This window comes from Dreissena polymorpha, chromosome 7, assembly GCF_020536995.1.
Source record: "Dreissena polymorpha isolate Duluth1 chromosome 7, UMN_Dpol_1.0, whole genome shotgun sequence".
NCBI classification, from domain to species: Eukaryota; Metazoa; Mollusca; class Bivalvia; order Myida; family Dreissenidae; genus Dreissena; species Dreissena polymorpha.
Window position 1 is genome coordinate 73,462,687 of NC_068361.1, and position 8,169 is coordinate 73,470,855.

The 8,169-nt window shown below is 33.2% G+C and overlaps 1 long non-coding RNA gene across 1 annotated transcript in view; it reads right to left on the reverse strand.

The window, feature by feature from the left end:
- Positions 1–4,302: 4,302 nt before the first annotated feature.
- The window catches only part of LOC127838453 (uncharacterized), a 7,299-nt gene continuing 3,432 nt past the window's right edge, over positions 4,303–8,169 (reverse strand). Inside the window, exon 4 of the long non-coding RNA XR_008029817.1 lies at positions 4,303–7,194. This is a non-coding gene — a long non-coding RNA (uncharacterized LOC127838453). The remainder of the gene's footprint in view (positions 7,195–8,169) is intronic.

Below are 8,169 nucleotides of genomic sequence, written 5' to 3' on the forward strand. Positions count from 1 at the left end.
TAATTAGGCTATCTATTTAAAGTACAGATTACTGTGAACTTAATAATTGTGCAACGGTGATGTTGATCCATTATCGTTGTTAATTTAAAATGTAGACAACAAGTTAGCAATTAATGAAATCAGTTATTTTGGAAGTAAATCTAATTTTTTTCTGTACAGTAGCCAGGTGGATGTGTATTGAGCGGATAAGATAGGGATCACCACAACAAGTTTCTAATACACAGTATAGACTTCCCCTATTATTGTATTTGTTATTTACCTGATTGGAATAAATAAAGTGTTAAAGATCATTTCATGTGAAAAGCAGGATTTCTGACATAATTTCAATCGTTTTGCTTTTATACACAATTTCATGGAACAATGAATATATTGGCGCGATGGAACACAATTTATAAATCAAGCTGACAGTATAGTATCATTTTTTAATTATGTGTAATTTAATTCGCATCTCTCCCTTAACTCGTTCAATGACACGTGAACTTATATCAATTATAAAACATCACGTGCATCATTAAATATTTTTTTTTAATTATGAAAACATATATGTTCTACATGGTTTTGTTTAGTTTTTTTTCTCAACCAGAGAGACTTTATAAAACATTGTTATATATAAAGCGCTTTACTTTTCTACATTACATAAAGATATATCGATTTTTTTTGTTAAGTGTACTTGCTTGACATATTTATAAAAAGGCAGTGTTTATTTTTGTAATAAAATCGAAAATTGACATTTAATTTGATGCAATCCACATTGTTTAGCGGCCAAGCGCAGTATTCCGCTCTCGGCGGCCGATGGTGTATTGCAATATATACAATGAAAAGCTGGGTTTCTGACATAATTTCAATCGTTTTGTTGACGCGGAAGTGCTTTTTGGTGGCCAAAAATACTATTGTTCACTTTATTTAAACCTAAATCAGTATTTTTTTACACTTGAAGGTTTGTACAGCGGGGATTTCGGTACCGGCGCGGGTTTATGTGCTTGTTAAGAATTACCGAAATCCCCGCTAAGAGGCAACATATTATCCTGATTTATGCTTTGATTAAACATTGATAACTAAATTGCAAAAGTGTATAGCATATTGTAAATAAGGTAGTACGATATCATTTGTTTCATCAGATTTGTTTGGAAAATACTTTCTGAAGACTTATTATTACTATGTCATGTTATATTTACATATACTTTTGTGTAACCAATGTTTTAAATGTACATTTTACCTTTTTTACATTCGTTTACACATTTTTCACATTAATAATTATTTAATAATGGAAAAAAGATTCTGAGTGTTAAATGATAAACACTAATATGATTGTGTACAAATCAACATTAATGCAAAGCCAAAACCCAAACATAATGACATATAGATCCTTTAAGGCGTAATATGGGGGATTGGCGTAAACATGGGTGATTTCGGCTCTGGGCGTACGAATGTAGCAGTACCGAAATCCCCGCTAATTATTTGCCAAAAGAAGTAACCGAATGGGAGATAATACATGTCACTGGTTGCTAATGAAAAAAAACACTATAATAATTTTGTTGACACTTGAAGGTTTGTACAGCAGGATTTCGGTACCGGCGTGCGTTTAAGTTCTAGTGTAGAATTACCGAAATCCCCACTGAGAGGCAACTTAATGCTGTCAAGAGTGCTTAATAATTAAAATCAATATCATTTTTTTGCACCTTAACATTCATGTGAAGTCAAAAACCATTCATACCGATGACCTATTGACCCTTTAAGGCGTAAATATGGGGATTTCGGTACTAGGCGGGCGAATGTAGAATTACCGAAATCCCCTTTTCATCATCGCACATTAGTGTAACATAAATTTTAACACAATATATGTAGGGAAACTCATATGATTCGCGTAATGTGAAAATGATTAGTATGCTATAATTTGACCACGAAACTTGACGTGACTTAATACCGGACATTATGGAATGGAGCTACGCTGGCCGTATTTGACATAAGACCCATTTTCGCATATTATCTTATCAATGCTTATATGAATTTGATTGCTATAATCTAATGCGTATTCGACACGGAATTATTGTCAAGGTTTTTCATTTTGTCAATATTTATCATAGCAGGGGACATTGCTGACATCAATATGGATACTGTTTTCATTTTCTGTCGAGAAATGATATGACTTATTATCAAGATTATTTTATAGTACGGTAGCGTTCTCTTCACAAGTGAGATTTATTTGTACTGGTAAATTGCTCTTATACTCACCATTCGGAGTCGACGATCGGCTCGAATAAAAATGTTAGTCGCTTAAAAGTACAAATTCATCATATTGAGCACGATTATTATTATTATTATTATTATTATTATTATTATTATTATTATTATTATTATAATTATTATTATTATATAGCTTTTAGAAACTTATACCTTAAAAAAAATCCCATTGGAAAAAAAAATCCCATGGGAAAAAAAATCCCATGGGACAAAAAAATCCCATGGGGAAAAAATCCCATGGGATTTTTTTATTATTTAAAAACACGATTTAACGCGTTGAAATCGCGAGAAATGCTCATCATTTGTTAAAAGGTAGTGTTTCTGAAGGTTACATGAATAAATCTTTAAAAATCAGAAAAAAATCCCATGGGATTTTTTTTTCCCATAAAAAAATGGGATTTTTTTTCTATCAAAGTAAATTGAACGAAAATAAGCACAAATGCTTTAACAATGCTTAAAATCGATAACTAAGCACAAACGAACGTGTTTTATGTTTTTGAAAATCCCATGGGATTTTTTCTCCCATAAAAAAGCTGGAGAAAAATCCCATGGGATAATGAAAAATCCCATGGGATATTACAGAAATCCCATGGGACCCCAACTTTGCAAATAAAGTTCATAGTGAAGAAAACGCATTTAACACATTTAAAATAACCAATTATTAATCACAAGTTAGACTTTTATCTTATACTTTATCACAAATAAGCAAACCTTCAAGAAAAAGGGTACTTAAGTTTGCGAAATTTCGGTTTCGCAAAGTTTTTCCGGTGGCCGTTTATATATTGGATTAATCATCAATGCAACAGGAGAGATCTGTACAATTTGTTAACAGATTTGTAGTGCATGTAACAAAACTTCATCTTGTATGAATCGAAATGGATTTTGTTACTGCATAAAATAATACTCAGTTTTTCTATATCTATCTACATGTACATAAAACTTATTTACACCGTTTCTTTATATTTCATATCCTATTTTTCAAACAAAATAAACGAAACTCTTTGAATAAATAAGAACTAGGCATTCGGCGTGTGTAGAAAATGGCGGACATGTTAGCAACCGGCGCGCACGATTTAACGATCGCTGATTGGTCGATCGATATTTAGATAAGAATCTGATTGACAGTTGGCGAGATGGCAATTGGTGTCAATGATCGGGAAGTAAGGACCATTAAACAAAACACGGAGGCGCAAGTTGGCAATTATCAACTCGGCCTTTATCACCAAGGTGATCAGGAACTGGCTGGGCCACTCGCTGAGCAACAACCAATTACCGGATTTGTGTCAGTCTGTCAACGATGTCTGGTATACAGATTAACGTCGAAATATCCGATAAGGAACATAGTGTGCATAATAACAGGGGTAATATCGTTTAATCAAGTATTCGGATCCTCTTTTACAATTCGGATACTTGACCAGTATTCGGATATCCGGATAATCGTTACCATCCCTAATTTTTAATGAAAGGCATTTGATTTTGGAGAAGTCTTATGCTGTGATATGAAAGCGGACTACAATAAGAAAACCCCACATATCCGTTATGCTAACCATTATGCGACGGGAATGGGGATTATACCAAGGGCGCGATGATGAGCTAAAATTTTGAATCGCGAGATAATCGCGGAGAAGTATGACAGTAGGCCGTGTTGCATTTCTGTTAAAGGGCCGATATGCAAATTATATCCGTCCGATATCGTGCCGATATTGTTTCGCTGTAATGTTTTGAGCCTATCAATTTCACGTCATACACTGCGGTGCTAGACATGATAAAATGATGTTTACAACATATGTTACATACATCTATGCTAAGCGACTTCTTATATAATGTAAGACGTACACGATTCTGTTTTACTTCAATGAACTTGAAACCAATCGTGAAACAAGAGCAACGCCTAGCCGGTGCAGACCGCCCATCTATTTTTCTTTTCAAAGGTGAAGGGACCTATCTCAATCCTTCAATTAAAAGGGGGAGGAGTGGGGTGGAGAGGGGTGTATAGTGTGATGTTGTGGTCATTTATTGCATTATCTTTCAAAATGAAAAAATATGGGGAGGGGAAGGGTTTGTTGGGGGAAGGGGAGATGGTTGGACAGTCTTTCAAAACTAAAATAATTAAAATAAATATTTGAATATTTAACACATTTCTAAAAATATTATTTTCTTATTTATTTATTTTTTTGGGTGGGGGGTGGTCATCGGGGTTGAGAGGGTGGTATAATGTGGGGTGTAGTCATTTATTATATCTTTCCACACAAAATAATGGAAGAACAAATTTTGGGTGGGTTATTCTGGGGTGGGGCATGGGGGATGGTTTGGGTGGAGTCTATTGTGGTATTTCAGGTAAGTGTTGCTTTATTAAATTATGAATCAAATCTGATCATAAATAAAGAAGTAATCGCAATTTAGAAAAATTTAATAATTTGATCTTGAAAGTCAATATCATTCAAAGGTCAAGGTCAAATTAAACTTGCAAGGTACAGTACCCTCATGATAGTAAGAAAGTTCTTAAAGTTTGAAAGCAATAGCCTTGATACTTCAGAAGTTAAGCGGATCTAAAAACAAAATTCAACACAATATTCAAAATTAATAGTCACAAAAAGGTCATTATTCCATGAAAATGCCAACCAGAGTTATGCAGCTTGTCCTATACAGTCCCCTAATGATAGTAAGCGAGTGTTCCAAGTGTGAAAGCAATAGCTATGATACTTGATGTAGTAAAGTTGACCAAAACACAAAACTCAACCAACTTTTCAATTTTTAAACATAAAAAAGGCCATTATTCTGTCAAAATGCCAGTCAGAGTTACATAACTTTGCATGCACAGTCCCCTTATTATAGTTAGCAAATGTTCCAAGTCTGAAATCAATAGCTATGATACTTTAGGAGTACAGTGGACCAATACACAAAACTTAACCAAACTTTCAATTTTCTGAGTATAAAAGGGGCCATTATTCTGACAAAATGCCAGTCAGAGTTACATAACTTTGCACAGTACCCATATGATAGTTAGTAAATGTTGTAAGTATGAAAGCATAAGCTTTGATACTTTAGGAATAAAGTGGACCTAAACACGAAACTTAACCAATTTTTTTAAATTTTCTAACTGTCAAAATGCCAGTCAGAGTTACATAACTTGCCTAAACAGTACCCTTATGATAGTTAGTAAGTGTTGCAAGTATGAAAGTAATAGCTTTGATATTTTATTAATAAAATGGACCTAAACACAAAACTTTACCAAATTTTCAATTTTTTAAGTATAAAAAGGGCAAATAGTTATGTAAAAATGCCCGCCAGAGTCATCTAAATTTGCCTGCCCAGTCCCCTAATGATAGTTAGTAGTGTGCCATGTTTAAAATACAATAGCTTTGATACTTTATGAGAAAATTGGACCTAAACACACAAAATAATCGGACGCCGACGCTCAGAGGATGACAATAGCTCATAATTATTTTTTCAAAAAATGAATGAGCTAAAAACAACAGCATTTGCAGAGATTTAACAATGTCCCATGTCATTTGCCATTCGGTTTCGTTATTGTATAAAACATAGCCGGCAAAAATAAAACAAAATGATAAGGAATTACATAATAACAAAAACGCACATACATATCATATGGCATACATTTTTAGTACCAATAAATTGACTACGGTATTCTTTAACAGAGTATACAAATAAAAGGCAACACTCAAAACACTTTATAACCATTACGAACATATTATCGTTTTTTTTTACTGTGTTGTTGTTGTTTTTATCAGAATCGAAACGATAGTTTCAATCAAATCACATTTCAGGATGAACTTTAAAATGTTAAGATATATTTATATAGAAGTAACTATAGAAATGTCGTCTCTGTATCCATTACGTTAGGACAAAACACATATACGAAACAACCATGTTTTCAAAACATTTGAGACCAACATCAAATATTGTTTTCAATACAAGCCATGCATACTTAACATATAACGACAATAAAAAAAATATAAAAAATAACACATTTGTTCACATTTCATTTTATACGTGATTATTTTATTTTGTTGAAATAGCTTGATAAGCATATTGTATTTCTGAAAGAATCTTTCGTCCTTGAATGTAATTTATATAAAGTATGTATGCCATTAAGATCGTATTTAATCATAAAATATCTAGCATACCTAAGATGACACATTAAGTGATGAATATCGTGTTGTTTAAGACGAATGCAGCTCCAGTTGGTCTAAATAGTGTAATTTCTTCATGTTGATTGGTAAATTATATCAGTGCTTCAACCTATTGCAATAGCTCGGTAACCAGCGTATACAGTGACAAATGTAGGACAAACCAGTTCGCGGTGATTGTGAGAATGAGTGTGACCGTCACTTACTTACGATGACGAAGATCTACTTCCAGACTTAAAAATACCAATGAAGTCTTTTCTAAATCCAGATCCTATCAAACAGTACAACATAAAATTGACGCCATTGTTCAAAAACATGCATATATGAAACACATTTCTATAAATACTAGCGTGTTCCATGGACACAGTGTTCTCCTTTGAAGTCATCAGTAAAATGTTGAAAATGCATAAAGGTGCGTTGCACAGGAAGTACGTAGTGCTTAGTATTATTATAAGGCGGGTGACGGTTTTTAGCATTTTCTGGCTCTTACCAACGCGTGTTAATATTGTTTGTACTCCGCGTTCTTGAAGGGTGTTTCTGCGCATGCGTGCTAGACAGATAACATTCAACAGGATCGAGACTTTACAAATCAGAATTATTCCAAAAGGAAACACGAAGAGGACACACAGGTCAAGGATAATGACGACAACAAAATTAATGCTGATGAGAGAAGTCGTCAGAATGCCGCATTCATCATAGGAGAACGGGACGTCGCCATTTGTAGGTACGTTTAGAACTCTTCGTAAACCACTTCCGGTGTAAACAGGCAGGTAGACTAAGCACATGACCAGCGTGCATACGACTGGAATGAAATATTTATACAAAGTTTAAAATTCACCTTAATAGAAAGTAATTTTAAATATGCTGTCTTCGAATGCTTTTCAACTCTTTGTTTGGATCAAGCACAAATTTTATATGTTTAAAAGCAAAACGTGCATGAAATGAAGTGTTTATGGACTAGTGCAAACAGTTCGACACCAAAATCTCGAACTCTTTATTTATAAAATTTCAATCGTCCATAAAGGGAAGAATCGGCGATGCTACACGTCAAAAGCATTTTATAGCTTCGATTCAACACAATACCATTAACTCATTGCATTGGTTAAAAATCGGGGTTTATAACCTTAAAAATAAAAGCTGAAATGGCCGTTGAAATCTAAACGAGCGAATTATAACAAGCCATTTTATTTAAGATTCATAACAAACGAATTACTTTTATGAACCTGTGTGTGATTATTTGAATATTAAAGCCACACACCTTGAAATGACGTACATGTTAATCAATACATATAGATGCAATTTGAAAGTGTGCAAAATTGTCATTAAATCTATAGCCTTGTTAGCAAGTAATTCATTTGTTTGGTTTATATTTTAAACCGAAATTAGGATTTCTATACGTATACGTACATTTCGACAAACGCGATTATTTGTAAGTTTTAAAGCGTAAAAAGATGGATTTCTATGTTGTAACCATCAGATATTTTCTAGTTGAGATAGATAAAATTAGATATATATCTTCGTTAGCAAGTAATTTAATATTTTTTCAAACGGTACCGATTTTAAAACTAAAAGTAGGATTTCTAGACGTATGCGTCCATTTCGACAAACGCGAATATTTTAAAGTTTTAAAACGCAAAAGAGGCGGATTTCTAACTTTTAACCAACATATATATTTTAATTGGCATAGATAAAAAATGTTTCTTATTAATTCTTACATTTACTATGCCATGTATTTCATTTCACGATGTGTGCCTTTAATACATTTATGATTATGCAC